Source organism: Trachemys scripta, chromosome 11 (assembly GCF_013100865.1).
Source record: "Trachemys scripta elegans isolate TJP31775 chromosome 11, CAS_Tse_1.0, whole genome shotgun sequence".
Classification (NCBI taxonomy): domain Eukaryota; kingdom Metazoa; phylum Chordata; order Testudines; family Emydidae; genus Trachemys; species Trachemys scripta.
Window position 1 is genome coordinate 39,000,646 of NC_048308.1, and position 15,290 is coordinate 39,015,935.

The 15,290-nt window shown below is 43.3% G+C and overlaps 1 pseudogene; it reads right to left on the minus strand.

Moving 5' to 3' along the window:
- The window catches only part of LOC117884984, a 195,000-nt pseudogene that overhangs the window by 118,742 nt on the left and 60,968 nt on the right, over positions 1 to 15,290 (minus strand).

Below are 15,290 nucleotides of genomic sequence, written 5' to 3' on the forward strand. Positions count from 1 at the left end.
AGATAGATAGATAGATAGATAGATAGATAGATAGATAGATAGATAGATAGTTTTGCCCNTAGATAGATAGATAGATAGATAGATAGATAGATAGATAGATAGATAGTTTTGCCCATTTACTAATACCATAAAGCTCTGATTTTTCATTGCAGCATTCACCATGAGGTTGTAACATACAAGCAGCTGATCAGAATGGAAGGTAAACAATCTCATTTCAAAGGAGAAACTGGAATAACTATATTTCCAATATAACAGGGGGTATTTAATACTATCCTTTTCATAATATTCAGATCATGTCTAATTAGGCATATTAATACATAGAAACAAGAAAAAGGAACCTGTTATATAGTGATCCACAGAGCTGTCAGGTATATTCTTATTTAAAATCACGAATCCCATTTTAACTATCCTAAATTTTGGTAAATGGGAGGTAATACGGCATGAAACAGCGTAGAAGCACTCACACGTATTACTCATAGGTATCTCATATATATTGAAATCATACCTCAAAATATCTTTTTACAGTATCAATAAGATCTTTGTTAAAATGTTCAATATCCTTTCTCTCCATAAGTTCATCTGACTAGACTCAGAATGATTCATGGAAGCCATAAATAAACCAAATCAATGGGAAATCTCACACACTCTTGAAATGCAAAAAACATTCCCTGCAAAAATATTTTCAAATTTCATTTCCACGCTTGACTTTTTATGAACATTATACTATCCATTTCTGATTAATAACTAAAATGCTCCATCCAGTTAGATGCATATCAGTATGAATATTTGCTTTCCATAATATGTGTGTTTAATAAGAAATTAATGACGTCAGAGCAGCAGAAGTTATATAATGTGGTCATGTGCCTGCTTCAGGAACAGTGATTCCTTTTTCTCCCATCCTCTACTATTATTTCATTTTTGCTGAGATAATGTTTCCTGTTTTATTTGTCTCTGACATGCTTCTCTCCCTCTGTTCAACTCAGCCTCACTATATTTTGCCAGGACCACACTGTCCCCCCACTGCCATTCGCATTCTCATTACCTCTAACACATATTCCTAGTTGACCTGGGAACACACCTGAAGGACTTCAGCACCAGTACTACTAGTGATGTTACAAATAAGTGAGTCTTTAGTCCCCTACTATCTCGCTTAAATTTGACTCCAAATCGCTGTACAGTTTGATTGGCTCCTTCATGGTACTTCTTGTTGCCTAACACTTTTCTATCCTCCATTTTTCCTGACTGGTCACCATTGCCTAACAATATTTGGGGTGAAATCCTGGCCCCACCGAAGTCAAAGGCAAAGCTTCTAATAACTTCAGCAGAGCCACTATTCACGACAATTTCTACAGAGTCTCCAGAGTTGTGAGGTCATTAATCTCCACGCTTCAGCAGCTGAAATTCTGTCACACACAGTGCTAGTGCACACAACGCATTAACTTTGGGCAGCTAACACCATGATGTCACCCTGGCACGTCAGTCTACGTCTTGAAAACATGAAGCAGGTGGCTCATGTAACCATACCTTCCCCAACTCTCTCATTCAGGGACATGTTAATCCCAGCTTACTTAATTAAGACCAGAATTCTACACCTGGTGTGAGGAGTGATTAGGAACCTATCTGGGCATTTTTTGACATCAGGGGAGTTTCTTGGGAAAATTTTTCCTTCTTTGGTGACCTTTTCATCCAGTTGTACTAGGAGGTCTTAAAAACTCACATCCAGCACTTTTTGCATCTGAACAGTTGCAGAAAAAGCAGGTGGTCAGGGACCTTGGCTTTGCAAATGTAAAATAGCCCACAAAAGCTACAGACGACCAATAACTGACCAAAAATGGTATAAGGGACAGATCCTCAATGGTGTTTAAGCACTAACTCCCATAGAAATCAATAGGAGTCAGGTGCCTAAGTACCTGTAAATAAAAGTCACACTATCAACAGCATGTGCTATTGCCCGCTCTGCTCAGGCTGCCCAAATTGCTGATCTCCCTCGCACTCTGGCAGACTCCCTACATGCTGCCTCAGACTCTTTCTAGCCTCCCATGAACCTTCCCCACAATACCAAAAAGGTTCTCACTTCAATAAATAGTGGTAGGTGAGTCTGCCAAAGCCAACCAGAATAGGTAGGATAAAGGGAGGGAAACCACCTTGAGAATAAAATAGGTACGCTCTTCTTCCTCCACGACAAACCCTTTCCCCCATTTTTAGAATCAAACACTGAACTTTCTGATATGTGCTCTCATTAATTTCTATTTCCATGCCTCTTTGTGCTTTCTGCTTCCAACACAGCAGAGGCAGCATTAGAAATCTCAGGAGAAAACTTGGTCTCTTGAAAGTTCCTGCCAAGACATCTGGCTAACTGGGGTGGGCATTCAAACTTGTGGGTTCAAACTGACACTGGTACACTTGAACCAGGTCTTGCAAGGTGCCAAGATCCTTCTTAGAGGGCATGAGAGCCCTCATCTCCCACTGACATCAATGGGAATCTTAGGAGATGCTCAGTGCCTTGCAAGATCATCCCTCTTGAGATTCACCTGAAGAAATGTGCAGCATAATATTGTCCCTGATCACCTGATAGCTCAGTGGTTTGAGCATTGGCCTGTTAAACCCAGGGTTATGAGTTCAATCCTTGAGGGAGCCATTTAGGGATCTGGGGCAAAAATCTGTCTCAGGATTGGTCCTGCTTTGAGCAGGGGGTTGGACTAGATGATCTCCTGAGGTCCCTTCCAACCCTGATATTCTATGACCATGTATAGTGATTACAAAGACAGGAGGTAGGAGCAGACTATAACAGGGAAGTGATGGCATGTCCACCCCACACAAGACCTGAAGGGGTTAAGTTGGCAGGTGGGTTAATTAACCCCCTAGGCTGCCCCTGGAGGAGGAGCCAGTTAACAGGGATGAATTAGAGATGATGCTCAGCTGGACAGGAACAGGAGGGGCCTATATAAAGCCAGGAGCTGAGAGTAGAAGGGGGCTGGAGAGAAAGAGAGAGAGAAACTGCACTCACTATCAAGGTGAGAGACAATAAGGGAGGAAGTAGCTCAGGGATCTAGCAGTAAGACTATGCAGACCTTGACTGCTGGTTGTACGGTCCCTAGGCTGCAGTGGCGGATTAGCCACTAGGCCAATGGGGACTGTGCCCAGGGGTCCTGGCCAATTGGGGGGCCCTTGGAAAAATGGGCAGTCACCCAGCGCTCCTGCCAGGGAGCGGGGCAAGCCCCTGTGCCCTGACCCCATTTCCCCAGCAGGAGTGCCAGAGGCAGTCAGGGGGAACTGCAGGCAGAAGAGGTGGGGAGGGGCCCTCACATACTCTAGCCCCAGGCCCCAAAAACCCCTAATCTACCTCTGCTGCGCTGGAACCCCGTGCAAAGGGGGTGTGCCTGGGTTCCCCTACCAGCCACTGGACAGTGGTGTTATTAAAGAGCAGGGAGAGGAGAGATTGCCTGGGTTCCCAGAGACTTTGATGTCCTGCAAGGAGAGGATTGCAATGACCTTGCTGTGGGGCCAAGCATGAAGCAGGAGCAGTTGAGTCCTGAGAGAGCGAGATAGAGAGTGATGGATTGAGTAATGACAGGAGGGGTGTTGGACTGGCAGAGCTAATCCCCAGAGGCAGTCAGAAGGAAATGCTTCAGCCCTGAACACAGCACCCCATGGCAAGGGGGTTTTAAATTCAGTTTAGAGGAGGTCTGGAATGTGAATCTCTTTTCATCATATGATAGTTTTCATGGCGGACAAAAGCTTGGTTTACTGCATATACCTACATAGATAACTATCCTCTATTAGACTTTTAATCAAAAACTTCTGATGCTATAAATAAGGGTGTGTCCATTATTAAACAAGCACTGGGCTGCAGTACAATTGAAAAAAACAAAAAAATTACTCTTCTAGGGTTGCATAAAGAGTTTAAGTCAGTGTGTGGAATGTGGATAAAACTATTCTATTGGTACCTTTACAACCCTTTCTCTGTCTGGTGGGGAGCGTATCTTCTTATCTCCCAGGAAGAAGCTCCTGCATCCTCCATATCTTTCAACTGATGGGGATGTTCAGGGACTCATGATGCTGAACTATTTTCTACGGCTTGTGTGTCAATTAAGGGAACCCTATTGCACAATATTTTGGAGATTATCAACTCCTTTTTGGCATTAACAGGGGTTATGTGTATGTATTTATGTGACGGCAATCCCCAGCTCAGTTTGACTAGAGACTTTAAGAAGCGTAACATAAATCATATAAACATTTACAATGCATGGGTGGAGAAAAATGGTGATTGGTCTGATCCTATACATAGCAGAGGAAACTGTTTCCTGGAATATGTGTAGGTAGGAAGTACCTCTTAAATTAAAAACATAATGGAATCTAATAGCTGTGGGTAGGAAATTCTGGGCCATTTTCTGATGCAGACAAAGTGCAGCTTGTGTGAGTGTGCTGATAGATTTCAGTACACTGAAACTGAAGCCCCAGTGATGGAAATGGATATTTATGATGCTGCTGTAGATGGTGCTAGAGCATCCATCCTTGGAAAGTGGAGAGAAAACACAGAGAAAAGTTTCTGAACGAAAAGAAAAAAAGTGAATGGAGAGAAGGGTCATTATTTCTTTAAAAATACACCAATATATTTTTAATAAAACTGAAAACCTTGAGGATGAAAGCAAGAGTTGAAAAGGTTTTCACAGCCAATGCACATGGTGTTAAATATCTTATTCACTCCTTGTCTCACTCTATGGAGATCATAATTACTATCAAATGAGCCTGACCTCAGGGAAGTGCAGTCCTTTGCACTGCACTAGCTCTGTTTTCTCTCCAAAATGCTTGCTAATCTAGGTTTATTTAATGTATGCACATGGAGTAGGGATAGTTTGAGGACTGAATGCCATCACAAATTGCAAATGCCAGACATAAGAATGCAGATAACGCCTTAGCACAACAGCGTAGTGGCAGGAAGGAGTGGCTGTAATTCTTAGGAAGGACATTATATTGATGATTTATTTTATTATAAAATACACTAATAGCTCTTATCGATATAATTATAGTCTTTTTTTTTTTTTTTACAAGTGCCTGACAGCCACAAAAGTGTTCAGAAAAATTACAAGAATGTGTAGCGGGGTTTTTCAGATGCAGTTCAAAGTATACTAAGACATACATTTCTGGGACTCTGACTGCTTCTGCTTAGTGAAAGCCAGGAGCCCCAGGAAGAGGATTTGGGAGTAAATATTTCTCAGTTATTTATCCATTTCCAAACCAAAACTTGATAAGCTGAAAGGAGAAACAGAAAACACCTCAATTTACAACTGCCGGGAAGGTAATTCTAGTTAGATGCCCCTTGTCCCCTCCCCCCAAATAGTCCATGTATCTCCAAGCATAACATGTATTGGGATTATTGAGATAAAATTTCTGCCTCTGATGGGAATATCACATAGCAGAAGGTAAACCCTGTTAAGCAAAATTCACAGTATCCAGCTGGGTTTTGAGAAGTGTAAGAAGAGAGCCCAAGGCATAAATCCTGCCATCAAAAATAAGAACTCACCTCTTAAGTTCAGTAGAGTTGCTTTTGTCACTCTGTTGGCAGAAGACAACCTGAAAACTGTCTATTGTAAGATATTCCTGGTCCAAGGAGGGCCTTGGATGGTGTATCATAGAATCATAGACCTTAAGGTCAGAAGGGACCATTATGATCATCTAGTCTGACCTCCTGCACAACGCAGGCCACAGAGTCTCACCCACCCGCTCCTTTATCAAACCTGTGTCTGAGCCATTGAAGTCCTTAAATCACGGTTTAAAGACTTCAAGATGCAGAGAATCTTCCAGCAAATGACCCATGCCCCATGCTGCAGAGGAAGGCGAAAACTCCCCAGGGCCTCTGCCAATCTGCCCTGGAGGAAAATTCCTTCCCAACCCCAAATATGGCAATCAGCTAAACCCTGAGCATGTGGGCAAGACTCACCAGCCAGACACCCAGGAAAGAATTCTCTGAAGTAACTCAGATCCCACCCCATCTTACATCCCATCACAAGCCATTGGGCATATTTACCGCTAATAGTCAAAGACCAATTAATTGCCAAAATTAGGCTATCCCATTATACCATCCCCTCCATAAACTTATCAAGCTTAGTCTCAAAGCCAGATATGTCTTTTGCCCCCACTGCTACCCTTGGAAGGCTGTTCCAGAACTTCACTCCTCTGATGGTTAGAAACCTTCATCTAATTTCAAGTCTAAACTTCCTGATGGCCAGTTTATATCCTTTGTTCTTGTGTCCACATTGGTACTGAGCTTAAATAATTCCTCTCCCTCCCTGGTATTTATTCCTCTGATATATTTATAGAGGGCAATCATATCTCCCCTCAGCCTTCTTTTGGTTAGGCTAAACAAGCCAAGCTCTTTGAGTCTCCTTTCATAAGACAGGTTTTCCATTCCTCGGATCATCTTAGTAGCCCTTCTCTGTACCTGTTCCAGTTTGAATTCATCCTTCTTAAACATGGGAGACCAGAACTGCACACTGTATTCCATATGAGGTCTCACCAGTGTCTATAACGGTACTAACACCTTCTTATCTCTACTGGAAATACCTCGCCTGATGCATCCCAAGACCACATTAGCTTTTTTCACGGCCATATCACATTGGCAGCTCATAGTCATCCTGTGATCAACCAATACTCCGAGGTCCTTCTCCTCCTCTGTTACTTCCAACTGATGCATCCTCAGCTTATGACAATAATTCTTGTTATTAATCCCTAAATGCTTGACCTTACGCTTTTCACTATTAAATTTCATCCTATTACTATTACTCAGTTTACAAGGTCATCCAGATCTTCCTGTATGATATCCCGGTCCTTCTCTGTATTGGCAATACCTCCCAGCTTCGTGTCATCTGCAAACTTTATTAGTACATTCCCACTTTTTGTGCAAAGGTCAGTAATAAAAAGATTAAATAAGATAGGGATCGGTTTTGGGAACAGAGGAACTCCACTAGTAACCTCCCTCCAGCCTGACAGTTCACCTTTCAGTACAACCCATTGTAGTCTCCCCTTTAACCAGTTCCTTATCCACCTTTCAATTTTCATATTGATCCCCATCTTTTCCAATTTAGCTAATAATTCCCCATGTGGAACCGTATCAAATGCCTTACTGAAATAGAGGTAAATTAGATCCACTGCATTTCCTTTGTCTAAAAAAATCTGTTACCGTCTCGAAGAAGGAGATCAGGTTGGTTTGGCACGATCTACCTTTTGTAAAACCATGTTGCATTTTGTCCCAACTACCATTGACCTCAATGTTCTTAACTACTTTCTCTTTCAAAAATTTTTCCAAGACCTTGCATACTACAGATGTCAAACTAACAGGCCTGTAGTTTCCCGGATCATATTTTTTCCCTTTCTTAAAGATAGGAACTATAGTGTAGAATGGATATAGCCATTCCCATGCCCCCTTCCTACAGGTGGGGTGGTATCTCTATGCCCTGTAACCCTCAGTTGTCACAACAGACGTCTGAGGCTGTTAGCAGCCAGTGTAAGTTAGAAGAGCATGACTTAGAACAATCACAGAAAGAATAACTATAGAGCTCCACACTGTTATTTTAGAGCCACTTTGCAGATTGTAATCCCATTTTAAATACCAGATTTTCAAAAAAGAGTGCAGTAGCTCAGCCCATAAACATCTGTATGGAAAAAACTATTTGCATGTGCAAATTAGTTAATGGTGCACCTATGTCCCTTTCTGCATGTCAATTATTCAATCTACATGCACAGCAAATAGTAATTTGAGTTTGTAATTTCAGTGCAAATGGATGGACAGGTGTGAAATTTGAAAAATCTGCTGACACATACAGCTGCTTGCACACACAAATACACTGTCAGAGGGTAGACTGGCCACTTTAGGGAGCTGGATTCTGTTCCGCCTGGATTTTGTTATGCCCTGTAGCAGGGTGGTCACCCTGCTCATGCCCTGAAGGGCTTAAAACAGCCCTGGAGAAGGCTGTGGTGGAGAAATACTACGGTGATTGGGGGAAGCAGCCATAGGAAAAATCCTCACAACATTGACAGCCCCTTTGACCCAACCAACAAAAAAAACAAACCAATGCCCAATCCTGAAACTAACCACAAACAACCAATGCCCTAACAAAAGTAAATTACCCATCTTATAAACAAAAGCTTTGCCCCAAGCAAAGCTTTTACCCTGAAAAAGGAAATACTCCAGAGACTTCATGAAGTCTACTAGGGCCTTCACTGTTGTGCCATTGGTTTTATGCAGAAGGTGCTCAGATACTACCATGATGGGCAGCAGTTTAAAACCCTAAGGCAGGCAAGGCAAACAAAGAGTTCTCCATGCTAAGCAAAAGTAAGTTCGGCTACATCTACTCTACAGCTTCTGTCAGCATAACTTATGTTGTTCAGGAGTGTGAATAAACCACCCCCCGAGCAACATAAGTTACACCAACATAAGTGCTGGTGTGGACAGCGCCACCACTGACACAGCTTCTGCCGCTTGCGGGGGCTTAAATAATTAAGCTGAGGGGAGAGCTGTCTCCCATTGGCTTAGAGCGGCTACATTAGAGGTCTTACAGCAGCGCAGCTCCATCGGTGCAACTGCGCTGCTGTAAACTCTCTAGGGTAGCCTCTCTTACTCTCTGCAGGGTCAAAAGAGCAAAACTTGTGCTGAACGTCTATGAAGAAGTGGGACAGTTCTTAATGTTTCCTCTGAATATTGTAGGTGTGCCTCAGTTTCCCCTATGCATTTCTTAAGTCTCTAGGTGGTGGGATAAAGGCCAGTGTGCATAAATGGCCGACACTCTGTCTCCTGGCAACTAATGGCCGGGGCCCTTTCCCCCTGCAGGATGATAGCTAAAGGTGTTGGAGAACAAAGGAATCAGGTGACCTCCTGGCCCGGAAAGGAAAAAGCCCATAGGAGGCGGGGCTGGAGGGAAAGTCAGCTTGGGGCTGGCTGGAGACATGGAGTGAGGGTAGACGTGGGTGTCTGGCTCACTGCCCCCCAAAATGGACTCGGCTGAGGGGTCCTGTTCTCTGTACCTACAAGCTCTGTTTTAGACCGTGTTCCTGTCATCTAATAAACCTCTGTTTTACCGGCTGGCTGAGAGTCACGTCTGACTGCAAAGTGGGGGTGCAGGACCCTCTGGCTTCCCCAGGACTCTGCCTGGGTGGACTCACTGTGGGAAGCGCACGGAGGGGCAGAAGATGCTGAATGCTCCAAGGTCAGACCCAGGAAGGTGGAAGCCATGTGAGCTTCTTGCCCTGAAAACAGTCTGCTCACAGAGAGGAGACTTCACCAGAGTCCTGACTGGCTTCGTAGGGAGCAGTTCCAGAACATCGCCTGGGGACTCTGTGACAACGTTGTAGATAGGTCTTAACAGGAGCCTCATCATGCTAAACAAATGCTTATCCCTGTGGCCTTATTTCTGCTACTAGGTGGGGATAACTTGAAAGCTGCTTTCATTAAAGCAGGATCAGGTTTCCCTGTGCTCCCCAGCCCACTCATCACCTTTTATCTGGTGCTTATACGTTTGTCAATCCATACTTGTGCAGTGCAAGAGCTAGTTCTACATGACGGCTTCGCAAGCATGTAATAAAAAGTTTAAGCCTTTCACACTCAAATTAAAATAGCTCAAATGAGAAACATTTACTCACTGAAAGGAAACACGTTTTAACAAAATGTGGCACTTATAGCACCTACCTGAAGACGCTGATGTACTGAAAAACTTCCAGCAGTAGGATTCAGGCATATGCCATACTGACAGTTGTGGATTTCTTTTAAAATCAGTTTGTCTGTCATACCTATGTAGTTACAAAATAACAAAGGGATAATAAAGTTCAATTGTATATTCACAGTTTGAGATTTCTATTGACAGATGTTCACACTGAATGCTGCTACAAGAAAGGCTGATTATGTAGCCCTGTGTTAAAAGAACTGAAAAACCCTCCTTTGTTAAAACTCCCTTACACACCATTTGGAATCTTTTAAGGGACACTGTCAAGGTTGACAGGCTCCAAATTATATTGGCAGATTTAAAATAACCACCAAGTAGGGGGAAAAACCCAGCTGTCAGCCACTCCAAAAAAAGGGCTGCAACAGTGTTAAACATCCCAACTCCAGGCAGGGGAGCATGAACCAGCAACAGTTAGCCCCTGGTGCTTGGTGAGAATCAGAACTCTGGGTGCACAGAACGAGAGCTGATCTACATGTGCCATGTCATCGAGTGACAGAACGTACCCCCAGGTTCACACCCTATTGTAGTAAGTTTTGTAGAAGGCATGTCTTGTAAGGTAACATTTGAAAACTCAACTTGCCGGTCAGTATCATCCTGATACAATGTGTGTGGCAACATTGTATATAAAGTTATAAGATTTCCCTGTATGATGTTATTAACACATGTTCCAAACTCTACCACCCTGCCCAAACACAGAGCCGGCTCTAGCTTTTTTGCTGCCCCAAACAGCAAAAAAATGCGCCGCCCTCCAGACCCCCCGCCGAGCGCCGGGCAGCGTCACCCCCCCCCCACCCGGCCCCGCCCCCCCCCCCCCCGCCGAGCCCCACCCCGCCGGAGCCCGCCCCCGCCCCCCGCCGAGCACCGCCGGAACCAACTGAAGCCCGCCCCCCCAGCGCAGCACAGCGCCGCGCCGCCGGAGCGCCCCCCCCCGTGGAATGCCGCACCACGCTCCCCCCGCCGCCCCTTACCAGGTGCCGCCCCAAGCATGTGCTTGGGTGCCTGGTGCCTAGAGCCGGCCCTGCCCAAACAGAAGCTGGCAAACAAGTCTGTCCTAAACAAAGGAATTTGTGTTCTGCTTAATTTGCGTTTAAGCAGTAAACACAGTCATCAAGCAGGGATGGAAACAAAGAAAATTCAACCAAGTGAGAAAAAAACAGCAGGAAATATCCTTCCACAGTGACTCTTTGTCTCCTAGTGCCCTACTGGAAATGGCTTTCAAGAGAAGGGACTGAAACTATCAAAAGGAGGGACAAACACCCCAAGGGACACCTCTCTCCCCCCCCAGCCCATTGCAATCACTGCACCGGAAGTGACAAAGGAAGCATTTGTTGGACTCTGGAGGAGGGGTCCTGCCCTACCAGATTTGGTCAGTGTAGCCACCACCAGGTTATTAAAACAGGGTGTGAGTATTAATCAACTTTGCAGCTTATAATCTTATATTCATATACATACATATATATATATATATATATATACACATACATATATATATATATATATATATCTTAAAGAACTGTGATAAGTGTAACTCTGTAATTCTAACTGTTTTACCATTTGCTTACTAGCTTCATTGATTTTAATAAAAGGGCTTTATGACTATATCTGTCTCAGTGTAAACCTCCTGTCATACCCCCAAAGTTCCTTTTATATACTCTGTGAAGCCTGATTCAGGACGAACTTTATCTTCTGATCAAACAAATTGGCGAGCCGAAACCCATACTAATTAGTATCCACTAACCATTATCAAAATTATTAAAGTAATTAATTAATTAAAAATTAATTAGATAAAATTAAATTAAGTGGCTAAATTAAATCGACCCTACTAACATACCCCAAATCAGGCTACATCAATAAGGCTGCTGAAAACATGGCGAGAAACTTTGCTTGGATCTGATATAGTTTAAGTTCAGTATTAGTAAACATCTTATCTTCATTTTTCTTGTAACTATTTCTGACTTTTATGCCTCATTACTTGTACTCACTTGTATAAACTTGTTTTGCTGTTTTATCTAATCCAGTGTGTTTAAACTGAAGTCTCTGAATGACTATTTGAGATAATCAGCTGACATATTTTATGAATAATGAATTTAATATGATTTGTACTGTCCAGGAGAGGGCTGGGCAGTACAGGACAAACATTTCTGGGGGGAAATCTAAGACTGAGTGTGTGTTGGGGCCACCCTGCAGTATAACCAAGGCTGGCGAGAGCCAGAGTGTAACCCAAGTGTGGCTGACAGGCTGCAATTAGACACTTCAGCAAGTCATTGTAAGGCACCCAAGCTTGCAGGAAAGGGATGACACAGCTGCTCATTAGTCTGGATTGTACCTAGCAATGTCACATATCTCTTCTACTCTCCAGACATTTCAAAATTGCCAGGCTACCTTATCCACCTACAGGGGAGAGATCTTCATATGTTTGGCCTAATTCCAACATTTTCTCTTACAGTGGAGAACAGATCTCCTCTTCAGTAATGTATCACAGTTTTGTAAGTGTCCTTTCAAAAGGGAATATTATATAGAACTTATAGCACAGAACTCTTGGGCTCTGGTCTAAGAGCTGTCTTGAAGTATGCCACTGCTGTACTATGACCCTGTGCAATTTATTTAGATTCTTTAGATCCTTGTTTACCTATCGTTAAACTAGATCTGATCATATTTGCCCAATTCACAAGGATGTTGTGTGGTTTACTTTGTCCAGCCTAATCCTGAATCCTTGTTCAGACAAAAAACACACTGAGGTCAGTAGTTTTGATTAAGGACTGAGAAGGATTTCATGACTGCCCCATCATGTTTACATAAAATGCTTTGAGATCTTTGGATGAAAGTTACTATAAAAGTGAAAAATATTATCATCATCAACTTCCCAATGAAATTTATGCCAAAAAATGGAGGGTATGTGAAATCCCTGACTCAAAATGCAGAAGGATCTCTCTGTTGCCGTATATCAGAGGGGTAGCCGTGTTAGTCTGGAGCTGTAAAAAGCAACAAAGAGTCCTGTGGCACTTTATAGACTAACAGATGTATTGGAGCATAAGCTTTTGTAGGTAAATACCCACTTCGTCAGACGCATGTAGTGGAAATTTCCAGAGGCAGTTATAAATATGCAGGCAAGAATCAGTCTAGAGATAACTAGGTTAGTTCAATCAGGGAGGATGAGGCCCTCTTCTAGCAGTTGAGGTGTGAACACCAAGGGAGGAGAAACTGCTTTTGTAGTTGGCTAGCCATTGACAGTCTTTGTTTAATCCTGAATGGATGGTGTCAAATTTGCAAATGAACTGAAGTTCAGCAGTTTCTCTTTGAAGTCTGGTCCTGAAGTTTTTTTGCTGCAGGATGGCTACCTTTAAATCTGCTATTGTGTGTCCAGGGAGGTTGGCAGGGGTGGCTTTATGTTTTTTGCCGCCCCAAGCACGGCAGTCAGGCAACCTTCGGCAGCACGCCTGCGGGCAGTCTGCTGGTCACACGGATTCAGCGGCATTTCTGCGAGAGATCTGCCGGTCCTGCGGCTTCAGCATACCCGCCACCGGAACCGGCAGATCTCCCGCAGGCATGCTGCCGAAGGCTGCCTGACTGCCGCCCTCACAGCAACTGCCGCCCCCCATGGCTTGCCGCCCCAGGCACACGCTTGCTGCGCTGGTGCCTGGAGCCGCCCCTGGAGGTTGAAGTGTTCTCCTACAGTTTTTTGTATATTGCCATTCCTAATATCTGACTTATGTCCATTTATCCTTTTACGTAGGGATTGTCCAGTTTGGCTGATGTACATAGCAGAGGGGCATTGCTGGCACTGATTCTTGACTGCATATTTATACCTGACTCTGGAAATTTCCACTACATGCGTCTGACGAAGTGGGTATTCACCCACGAAAGCTCATGCTCCTATATGTCTGTTAGTCTATAAGGTGCCACAGGACTCTGTCGCTTTCTGTTGCCATAGATGCATAAGGTGCTAGGTTTAGGTGAGTATACACCCATCTACATGGAAAATGACATGAGTGGAAGGGAAATATTTCATGTTTACCAATCAGATTTTTAGGAGGCTCATTTTTCATGTAAACATTGCTAGTTGTTTTGCTGCATATTTACAGCAGCAACAGAAGGATGGAACAGAATTGTCACACTCAAGTTGTCCCATTGTACCCAGCATGCTGTGTGCCTTCAAATGAACAAATCAAAACTTTGAGTTGACTTTTAATGTTAAGGCTGCATGAGATGAAAAGTGATGATTTTTACATACTGAATGTCAAAAATAGACTCTTCCCAGATACGTTTTCTGGCACACGGAACAAAATGGGACAAATAGCTGGGAGAAGCTAGAGTCCAGCATAAAAATGAGCATGGCTTCACCCCAGCTTCAAATGTATTTATCAATGGATCCAGGAGAGCAGATGACACAGACAGAATCTGTTGCCTAATGGATCACTGACGGACAGACAACATGTTGAACAGCTACCTCACAAGAAACCTCAATGAAGCCAGAAATAAGACATCGTCATAAGACGACTTCAGTTAGGCTCAATACTTTTTGTAAGAAATTTTTAAAATGTGCTCATCCTTATGGCAGACCATTCTTTCTCATCAAAATTGGTAAATCTGACATTTTATGGATCTCCTTAAAGGGTATCTCTAAAGGGAACACTATCATTTTAAGATCAGTAAAGTACTGTACAGTATTTAGTCCTTTATTTTAACTGAGCTGTGGGGGCATACACTGGACTGACACTGGGCAGGATTACAGATGGTCAGTAATACTGGATGGAAATAGAGTCCCCAGTCCAATGATATTTGCTTATTATATGATTGGGCAGGATACATTGCGCACATTGTGTGTCTTGGTTATGCTGGTTATAATACAGCACTTTCTGGGCTATGCTGGTAGCTGGTGGAAGTTGCCTAGTGTAGAAATAAGATGGAAGTTCTGTAGTTTAATTTCCTACAAAGCATTCTGCACAAGCAATAACACTTCTGTATTCTTATTGTCCAGGAGCATCAATAAGAGAGAAGTTTATTTGAGGTCTTCCTTTTACTTTGAATAGCTCTTCTTCTAAAAAGATTGTTAATTTTGCATTTTTGGAACAAGCAAACAAATATGGAATCCTCAGAAAAACAGAATTCATCTCTAGCTTCCACAATGCATTTTTCAATCTGAGCCTGTATTTCTTTCTGGGCCCGCACCATTAAGCTCCTATCATACACTCATTGCCACCACCCCAGAGATAGTGGACAAAATTTAGAAATGCAGCCATCTAAAGTAAAACCAGCCATCACCACAGTGATGCACAAACTCTTGTGTTCATGCCAAGAATACAAGCCCTGTCTGTGAGGTGATTTCACCAGCTTTTTACAAAACATTTCTGTGAAATGGAGGGAAATAATCTCCACAAGATACCCCGCAAAGCTTCTCCTTTTCACACAGACCTATCACCTCTCATGTGGAGAAGTCAGTTGCCTTCACATCCCTGCCTCCAGATCACCAGAGAGAGTTCTCTAGGAGTCTCAGGCATGTACATGGAGAGGGAGTATGACAGGGATACCCGCAGCAAGGTAATCACAGAAATTTGAATGCAGCCTAAGATTTCA